Source organism: Dipodomys spectabilis, unplaced genomic scaffold (assembly GCF_019054845.1).
Source record: "Dipodomys spectabilis isolate Male_0828 unplaced genomic scaffold, ASM1905484v1 ptg000197l, whole genome shotgun sequence".
NCBI lineage: Eukaryota > Metazoa > Chordata > Mammalia > Rodentia > Heteromyidae > Dipodomys > Dipodomys spectabilis.
Window position 1 is genome coordinate 4,074,801 of NW_024870874.1, and position 11,012 is coordinate 4,085,812.

Below are 11,012 nucleotides of genomic sequence, written 5' to 3' on the forward strand. Positions count from 1 at the left end.
AGGATCTATTTCGAACTTTGAAATATCTTTGGCAAACATTGCTTATTTCCCCTAAGAATTAGCCTCACTCTATATGGATTTCATCATACTTAATTTCTGCACAGCTGTTTATCACTGGAATTATGTTGTATTGTAACAGCTCTTTTAATCTTGACAGATGAAAACTCTTCAAGGAAGAAATAACTGTACATTTCTATAAACTTGGTTGCTGCTATAATATCATATGTGTAATAAGTTCAGGATAAACAAGCAAAATGATGGATTTTTTTAAAGTTATTATGAAACAGACATTGATGCACCAATCAGGGAGTGAAGAATCTAATTCTATTATCAATGGTGTATAGTTTCTTTATAGAATAAGTGATTTCTGGTGGCTCATGCCTGTAATCCTCGCTACTCAAGAGGCAGAGATCTAAGGGTCACAGTTCAGGAAAGGGTCACACACAGAAAAGGGTCACAGACAGAAAAGCCTATCAGACTCTTATCTCTAGTTAAGTAAAAGCCAGAAGTAGAGATGTGGCTCAAATAGTAGAGAACCATTCTTGAATGGAAAAGGAAAAGTAAGATTGAGAAGCCCTAATTTCAAGTCCTAGTACTAGAACAATACTAGGGGGGTTTTGTGTGCAAGTCCTGGGGCTTGGACTCAGGGCCTGGATGCTGTCTCTGAGCTTTATTGCTCAAAGCTAGCACTTGCTCTACCACTTAAGTCACAACTCCATTTCTGACCTTTTGGTTGTGAATTGGAAATAGAAGTCTCACAGGGACTTTCTTGTCCAGGATAGCTTCAAACCAAGATCCTCAGATCTCAGCCTATGTAACTGCTAGGATTACAGGTGTGAGCTACTGGTACCTGGGCCAACCTTATTCTCTTTTAAGCCATGAAAAATTTAGGTAGGTAAGATGAATTTATTGACTCATTAAAATCTGACATAATAAAACTAATATGTTTATTGTAGAAAACCTAGAAAGGTCAGAAAAAGAGAAAAGCTTATGTCACACTTAGGTCTATCTTAATAACATATATAGTAAGTAGAATATTGTTCATACATAACTATAATAATATATATTTATATGCATAGTTATATATGTGTGCATATGTATATATAGTTTATATGCAGTATATAATATAAGATATATATATACATATAACATTGTATATCTATTTGGTATATAAGAGTAAGAAGCTGGACTCCTAAACTGTATGTCTAGGATTTAAAATTCCCATTTCATATCCCTGTTCTGGGCAGAGTGGTATCAACTTCATGGTGTTCATTTTATATCAACCAGGAACAAAACAATCCTCTGTTTATTCTAGAATGCTTTTGATCTATGCCTATGCCTAGTTCATGCCTTGGACACATCTGAAAACAACCAAACAAACTCTTGTATCAAAGATGGAAGCATTGCAGTAGTGGATCCCTTTCTTTACAAATTCCACATTCATATTTATGGAGTGGTTCACCTGTGTTTACCTGCGTATCATTTTCAGAGACATTCTGACTTACTTTTTAAAAAAATCTTTAAGCTGAAATAGCTGAACCAATAGATGCTTCAGGGTTTTTTGTCTTCAAAACTTAATTCATTTCCCAAGACTTTGGACACTGTACGAGTAATATTCTTGCCTCATTTCTGTAGATATATTTTTAAAATCTTCCTTGAAAAAGTTTTGTAGACTGTATACATAATATGGCATAAGGCCATTGTCTTTTTCTTAGTGTGGACTTTTAAAAACTTGTGTATTCAAGTTTTTTTCCACGGCAAATTGCCTATTTATTTTTAGATCTTCTCTGATATTATTCTGACATGTCCCTAACAAGATTGTCCTCTAAATTTTTAAATTTATTGATATAAATTTTGGATAGCATTCTTTTATGATTTGATAAGTACTATTTGTATCTTTGGTTGTGTTTTAATTTCTATTTCTCAGGCCCTCTCCCTGTCTTTCTTGTCCATCAGAATTAGCCAAGATTTCTGTATTTTATTGGGTTTTTCAAAGAACTTTCTCATAATGAATATGGTTTGGGAGTGTGAGTAGTTGTATTAATTTATTTATGGTTTTATGTTTTAATTTTTTTGTTTTGCATTGCTTTTTATTGTCAGTGGAAAGGTTAGCATATTTAGTCTTGTTTCCTAAAAAATTCACTTTACATTTCTGATGAATAATGGTTTGCCAAATACCTTGCACTCTGATTCTATCAGTAATTACATATGTTGTTTTTCCTTTAATCCTAGACTTACTTAGAAACACAATTTTCAAAATTATTGTAAAAGTGATGTACAGAAGGGTTACAGTTACATAAATCAGGTAATGAGTATGTTTCTTTTTTTCCCACAATGTCACCTGCACCCTTGGGCAGATTTAATGTTTCAAAGTCCTCACATCTATTTTTCAATTGAGGGATTTAGTTGTTTTCTTTAAATATCACAAATAAGTCTTGAGATGCCATTTAGCATCTCATTTCTATAGTAGAGCATCTCCCAGATGTTACTCATCTGCCTGCCAAACAACTATCCTGGCTTTTGAAATAAAAAATAGTTGAGTTGATACAAGCTTAGAAATTTATTTTTTTCCTTCCTTGGCTTGAGAAATTGTATAGCTTATATGCTATATACATGTATATACCTTAATATGTTCATTTTGTGCATATATATTTTAAATATTGATTGATTGTTATTATCCTGTAGATATATTTTTTCACCTAAGCAATTTTGGATTTTGAGAAACCCATTTTCCTTACAATAACAAAATTGTTGTCATATCTAGACCTCATTTTGTAGCAGAAGACCACCAATTATTGTTTCATAGTTTACTACAGCTCCATGACCTACACACACACTAAATTACTTCCTACTTCCCCAGTGTGTGTCATCCTCATTTTTTCCTTTCCCAAAGGATTGAGTTTTGCATTGATTGAATTCATCTGCTTCCTTCTAGACTAACCAGATCCTCAGCCTGCACACAATCTTGAAACCCAGAAGCAATTTGCCTAGATTATAGTTTGGCAGTGGGTGGGAAATGGTGTTTTTTGAATACTGAGCCCAAACCCCACTCCAAGCCAACATCCTCACCTCAAACATTTGTGTTTTTACCAGTCTTATGAATGAAAATTGGCATTTTATGTCAATTTATTTTTTCTAATTACTAATAAGTTTTTGTGTCTTTCAAAATAGACATTCAAACTCTCTTCAAAATTTCTAGTTCGTATCCTTGCCCATTTTTCTATCAAGTTGTTTCCTAATTTTCTTAATAATTTATAGTTGTTCTCTTTCTTCATATGTGAAGCTCTCTGAACATATATATATATATATATGTATATGTATATATATATATGTCCTCTATACCAGACTAATTATACATCATATACATGTATATATACTATAATGTATGTATACAGGACACTAGGCAAACCCTTGGTGTTGAGTATGATAATTTTCAGTTGGTGAGTTATCTTCATTTTGTGGTATTTTGGGTTGTCTAAAATATTTTAACATTAAATAGTTGATTTGGGGCTTTTGTTTTTTTAGGTGAGAAATAAAGTTTGCTGAGGATATTTGGTCTTCCTCACTCCTTCCACTTCCTAAGAAAATGTTGAAAGAGGGAAAATTGATGATTCACTTCCCTGACGATGATAATAAATAATAGGTAATGTGAAATAGACAAAAAAAAAGCAGACTGTCTTAACATGTTTATATAGAGCTTTAAAAAGCTGCTTAAATGTCAATTTGTGCTAAATGACAGGCTTTAAAAAAAGACAGCAAAATTAACTGTCAAGGTTATAAATACTAAGAAAAAAAACAAACCTTAGGTCACATAAATGTCTGCCAGGACTGGGTAATTTTCACTTTAACCACTTTTTAGGTGACAGGAATAACCTGTAAACATCAAAACCTTATTATTTACTGGGCAGAGCAGCTGAGTCATCTTGATATTTAAAGGAAACAGTTCAGGTGCATTATGGATCACCCTTATGCTGTGAAATAAACGGGGAAAACGGGGAAAGGGAACTGTTGAAAACAATGGGTCTACAGCCTTGCCATTCACATTTCATCTACTTAGAAAGGGATGTCTCTGGCCACAATGGCAACTGCTTGCACTAGCAAGCTCATGAATCACAAGGTGACTATGTGTAGTACATACAATAAAGATGGCGTCTTTCCTTTCTTCTTTCCTTCCTTCCTTCCTTCCTTCCTTCCTTCCTTCCTTCCTTCCTTCCTTCCTTCCTTCCTTTCTTCCTTTCTTTCTTTCTTTCTTTCTTTCTTTCTTGTCATGGGGTCTGAACTGTCATGGGGCCTGGGCACTGTCCCTCAGCTCTTCAGCTCAAGGCTAGCGCTCTACCACTTGAGACACAACGCCACTTACGGCTTTTTTTTTCTGCTTATGTGGTGCTAAGGTTTCAAACCCAGGGCCTCATGCATGCAAGGCAAGCACTCTACCACTGAGCCACCTTCCCAGCCCTATCTTTCATTTCAAAAACAAAAGTGAACATTCTCCCATACAATAATTCCCTGACTGTGCTGCTCACGCCCCACATCTCACCTCAAGTTCCTGTGTGCAGATTCAACTTTTGATGGAAGCCTGCATATGTTTCTGACTAACTCATTCTAAAAGTTGCTTATGATATTTTAAATAAAGTAGTTGCTTTGGGCTATTGCTGACATTCATTATTTTTATTTCAACCCATGCCATTGAAAAAGGACTCATGGGAATCAATGTCTAAAACAATGATTTAAGTCATTTGTTTCTCTGGTTTTTTAAACACAACCTGCAAGCTTGTTCTAGTTTTACACTTCTTCAGGGCACGCTAAGCCCATTGAATCTGAACTGACTTCTGCCACAGGGACAGTCTTTTTGTAGCTCCATCCTTGGGGTAACCAGCAGACAACACACAGCAAGGGTCTGTCAACTATTTTCTGTCTTGTCTCTAAATGCTGATCTACAATCAATTCACTTTGACTCTGATCTCAGTTCCATCTACTAACTTCTAGTCTTTTCTCCCACAGTTGACATCCTTGACTGTGACTTCAACCCTAGGCAGTGACATGAAGCCTCAGTTGTTCTCTAGGTCATTCTAGAATGTTTGCTCAACCATGTCATAGAACCCAAGTGTCCCTTAAGCTTGTGTCTGATATTGATAGGCAGAGAGTTTAAATCACTATAAAGATACTCTTGCCTAATAAAAATGTGCTATTACTTTAAAACATTGATTTATTAGCACAAATGATGATAAGGTGGCTGCTTTTATTGTTCTTTATCTCCCTCAGCTCCTAAAAACTACAAGCCCCCTTTCTCTAGGCAGGCCTACTCTGGGGAGTTTTCAAATAGGTTTCACTTCTCCCTCAGTATGAGGAAAGCCAAGAATTCCCCTTTATCAAGCCCAAGCTACCTTTCTAGAAGGGGAGAGAATACTATTTTCCTCTGAGCAGGAACAGCCCTAGGTAGATTGAGAAGTAGATACCCTTAAGCTAAGCCCCTGAATGATACAGAATTGTGTGAGACTCTTGTCATGACTAGTGTTACAGGTTCTAGACGTTCAGTTCATAAACGAACAACTGACCTTCAGAAGTTACCTAAGTTTCCATTTAATATTTATCAACTTCTCCAAGGGCTTTACACACAATTCTTATATTTGTCCTCCCATCCACTGTATGATAGAAAGACTATATTATCACCACTGCCCCCATTTTACACTAAGACATAGAAGTCCAGAGAGAATAAGTGCTTACCCAGGACCCAGAGAACATAATGGCAGAGGCGGCTCAGAAGCCCTTCCCGCAGAATGACAGGATCCATATTCCTATTCCTGGGACTCAGACCAAAAACCATTCCTTTTTTTTCTAGCTAAATCTGGCCCCATGACAGATGGCTTCCTTTCTTAAGCAGTAATTCTTTCTTAAGGGCCCACCTAGACACCCCCAGTTCCTTTTGTTTTTTGGTCCATTGGATGAGTTCCTGAGCTCTATATATCTAGATTTAACTTGCTCCAAATTCATCGTTCCTTAGAGTCTTCTTGTCCTCACTGTAAATCAGAGGACAAACATAATTGCCAAGAACTCCATATCTGTCTGTAATCTGGCCTGTGCTACTCAAAGAAATCATGATTCTGAACCTAATATTCCTTCAGGTGTATGCTACTAACTTGATTATTTCTACTTGCAGTCCAGGTTTAAGAAAAGTAGACCTTTGAGTACATCTTGGTAAGTTGTCCCCTATTTGGAATAATTTCTTAGAATATATATATATATATATCTCGTATATCTAAAGGATATTTCATTGTGATATTTTCATATGCATACTATAATCCTTGATCAAATTTGTCCTATCTCTCCACCAATAACCCCTTCTTCAAACAGCTTTAACAGAATTTATCCTTCTATTTTCATACATGAATATAAAGTACTTTGACCATATTTGCCTCCTTTACACTCTACATTTTCCCCACAACCCACTAACTGGTACCCATGCTCCAATGGAATTTTTTTTTGCATTCATGTCATTCACTTTACCTAGTGCATATTAATTGTATACTAAGATGTTTCACTGTTGTGAATATATACATCTGTATATATTATACAATATATATAATATATATCTGTATATATTATACAGATGTATATATTACACTCTTATACAGATAATATATAATATAATACATGCATATATTACATATAATATATAATACAATATAATATGTGATATGATATAACATATAATATATAATATAATATATACAGATGTATATATTAGACTCTTATTGCTCTCACTTTCCATGTCCCCCTTACCTCTCTATTATTAAGCAGCTTTCTAACATTTTTACAGAGGCACTAAAACCATGTTGAAGAAGAGCTAGCCTCTTCAAAAAATGAAAACTGACAAGCCACAAGTAAAAGACTGCAATTAGATCCCTATTTATCCCAAATACTGACATCAATCCGAAGTGGATCAAATATCTGAAAGACCAGAAATTTTATTTACTATTATAGGAAAACATAGGGAAAGAAATATAATATAGACATGGAGAGTAACTTCCTGAAAGAACACTAATAGCTCAATAAATCAAAAGGATTGTTTTTATTTGTGATTACAAAAACTAAAATATTTCTTCAGAGCAAAGAAAATAATCCTAAGACTGAAAAGGCAGCCTGCATCAAGGGAGATAATCTTTGTCAGCTACACATCTGTCAAAAGATTACTATCAAGAATATACAGGGAGATCAAAAAACCTGAATTCTCAATGAATCAATTAATAATGGGTGAATGAAGTGACCAGATACTTCTTGAAAAAAGTACAAGTGGCCAATAAACATATGAAGAAATGTTCAACATTGCTGACCAAAGGGAAAAATCCAACAGACACTGTTTAATTCTCACTACAATCAGAATGGCCATCATCAAAAACACAATCAACCATATAGGCTGGCAAAAGTATGGGGATTTGGTGTGAATTCAAATTATGGAAACTATTATGGAAAATAGAGATTCCTCAGAAAACTAAAAATAAGCTATTAAACAATCCAATAATACCTCTCTTGACCATATATTTAAAGGAATGTAAGTTGAGCTAAAGCACTTGCATTCCTTTGTATATTGTAGCACTATTCACAATAGCAAAGCTAGATGCACTACAACCCAGATATTCTACACTTGATGAATAGATCAAGAAAATGTTACATATATATAATCATATATATGTATATATATACCTATACATATATATCTATATGTGAGTAGAAAATTCTGTAATATAGACATAGGCCCTAACTTCCTGAATAGAATATGAGTAGCTTAGAATATATAAATGTGTGTGATATAAATATAAAATAGAGAATCATTCAGCCATAAAGAAGAATAAAATTATGACATTGCAAGAAAATAGAGCATGGATGAATTTGGACATTATTATGTAAAGTGAAGTAGGCCAGGTTCAGGACAAAGGCTGCATATAGGCTCATAGGCAGAATCTATTCCTAAAAGATACATACACACCTGTATATGCAGATGTATATGTATGTATATCTGTATACTTATGCACATACATACATGCACTTACATATACATGTGTATAAATATACAGACATACATATATGTAGAACAACATTATTATAACTATGGCATTCATGTAAGGGACAGATTAGAGAGTAAGAGAATATTACAAAGTGAGGAATGTCAAAATAGAATGAGTCTGTGGATGAAGATGGGCATAAGGAAAGCCTTGTCATTTAGCTGAGCTCAGTTATTTTATTTTAGACTTTGTTCTTTTAATGGAACTCAGAATTCTGTTCATAACTGGCAATGCTAAAGAAAATTGGTGCAGGACCATTCTCTCCTAGATGAGTTTTCTTATATTCTAGCTCCTGTCTTTAGATTTCCTGTCTTCAAATTCTTAGCTTCCAGTCTGTGGTTACCCTTTTGTCTGCTAAAGCCCTTCAAGAATCTCCTGGCTCATCTTTTTAGCTTTTTTTTCCCCCCAGATCTGAGGACCGAACTCAGGACTTTATACTTGCCAGGCAAGTGCTCATCTACTGAGCTAAATCCCCAACTCCATGGCTCATCTTTCTCTATGTGAATTTCTATAGCAAACCTTTTCCCAAACAGAAGACCAATTTAGTTCTCATTTGCTCTTTTCCTTCTATACATCTTCAGAGTAACATGGAAATGTTAAATTCAATATGTCTTTTGTCAATGTATCTTTCCTAAAATTTTTTCAGCCTGTTTTTTTCACAGATTGGAGAGTTTTCTCAGACATATGAAATACAAAATTGCAGTTTGTTCCAGATATAACTTTTTAAAGCACACAAGAAAATATAATGGGTTTTTTTTTAATATAAAAGTGTTTTTCTGTTTCTTCTCAAGTCCCCCCTAATCTGAAAACTGAACCAATTTTCTACTTACAGCAGATTTTAGGGAAACTTAAATCCATTTAATTCTAAATTGAAGATTTTTATCTTGATACGTCTTATACTTTAATTCAATTTAGGCGCATTTCTTGTTCATCTTTTATATTTTTAAATCACTATCAAAGTGTTTAAGTCACTATCAAAACCATTATCAAAATGTATGAAAAAATACATCAGGCCTCTCTTCATTTTAGGAAATGACAAATGAGCAATGACACTTGTATAGTGGTATGGAAAATGGATGTCTTATGGAGAAATCTGCCAGGATTATAAAAGTGTTATATTTTCCAGGGGAGAGGATCCTATTACTGAAAATGAGGAAGACTCAACTTGCTCCTGGGAAGTCTGCCTTTTTGCTTCTAAACATAAATTAAACAATAGCAAGTTCAATAAAAAATTTAATAACATTTCCTATAGCTTGAGGGACACAGATCTGTGATTACAAGGTATAGGTATCTGCAAATTCTAGACCATTAAAGAAGAGAAGAAAATACATTACTGTATTTGAGGATAGTGTTTCTAGTTTGGCAGAAAGCCATACTGAATTGCTATTTTTTTGTTTGTTCTTAAATGGAAAACATAAGCACGTACCAAATCATCATATTAATAAGTTTTACTAAGTGCCTGCTAAATGCAGGAACATTCAGTATAAATGTGGAGTATTTAATCCAATGATTGTGGTCTTTATAAGAAGAAGAATCCCAGAAACCGAGAGAAAATGGGTCTATGATAATGGAGGCAGTTTGGAATGATGCAAGGAAACACCAAAGATTGCTAATAAACATCAGGGGCTAGACAAAGCAAGTAGAGATTACAGAGTACCAGATTACAGAGAGAGAATATCCTTATTTTCAGATATCTAGCATGTAGCAATATTTTATGGCATTTTTTATGGCAGCTTAGAAAATCAATATAATATCAGTAAATTTTCTAGATATACTTAAAAGTTAGGTAATAGTCTACCATTTTGGAGGCTACAGAATGGAGAAACAATTATAATTGTTTAGCTGGTAAAGGAACAATTACAATCAGTATTTAACGGTCACTTGAGATCAAATTTAGGCATCAAAATCAGTCTGGCTGACATATTATAATTTATACATTTGTTTGAAGTGAAGATTGATTTTACCTTCTTGTAGATTATTTCTCCAAAGAATCAGTAAAGGCCAAATCCTCAGAAATATCCAACTGCATAATAATCTAAGTTGCAAATCTTTGAAACAGCTTCAGGGAAAATTGTTTTTCAAAGTGATACTCATCTATGAGTGGGTATGTCTGTATGAACAATTGTAAAGAAATATTCTTAATTTTCTACTTGGAACAGGAAATCCTCAGGAGGAGGAAGAACTTTTCAAAATCATCAAGAAGGGCCACATGGAATAGACATAAATTTTGATTCTGGTACCTGTGTTGATCATCATGAAACTCACAGAAAATATTGCCTAATTGTATACCAGTTAATATTACTAGTTTGCAACTGAATATGCTTTACCTTTGACAAGAGATACCTCCATTTTGTTTTTCTGGAAAGAAAACCTTTTAGTAATGGTCTGTTTGAAAACAGGAGGGGTAGGGATGAGAGAAGTCAATAAAAAAGCAACAATATAAATAATTCAATTGATTTTTAGAGGGTAAAATATTTGTTTACTAGTTCCAGAAATTTCTATGAATGTGTACCAGGTAAGACTCCATGTGAGCCTCAGTGTTTGGGGAAGATACAATCCTTTTCCTCAGGGAGAGCAGCTACTTGAAGAATCAAAAAATAAAATAAAAGTTAAATAATCACATGGATCAATCACATCATGATTTTCAACAGTATTAGAACAGGAGGTGTGAAAGTTGAGTTGGTGCCTGGGAAGGTCCAGAACTTCTCAGTGACCTCACAAAATTATTAATGGTCATGTTGATCTGCATGAACAGAATATTGAGTCAAGGAGAGGAGATTCATACAGTAAGGGGTAGTGCTACTCCCATATGGAGAGTGGAAATGATTTAGGGCAGTGAGGTATTGCTCCAAGGGGGGTGTCCGGTTACAGATCTAAGCAATAAGATGCCCATAGTTTACTCCTGAGTTTGGATCAGTAGGCTGGGTAGAAGGTAATGAATGTGAAAGGAGT

At 34.4% G+C, this 11,012-nt stretch overlaps 1 non-coding gene across 1 annotated transcript; it reads left to right on the plus strand.

Annotated features, from left to right (window-relative positions):
- The first annotated feature begins 1,229 nt into the window (after positions 1–1,229).
- On the plus strand, positions 1,230–1,363 carry LOC122121906. Its single transcript, XR_006150058.1, has one exon. It is a non-coding gene; the product is annotated as a small nucleolar RNA SNORA48 (small nucleolar RNA).
- The last annotated feature ends 9,649 nt before the right edge of the window (positions 1,364–11,012 follow it).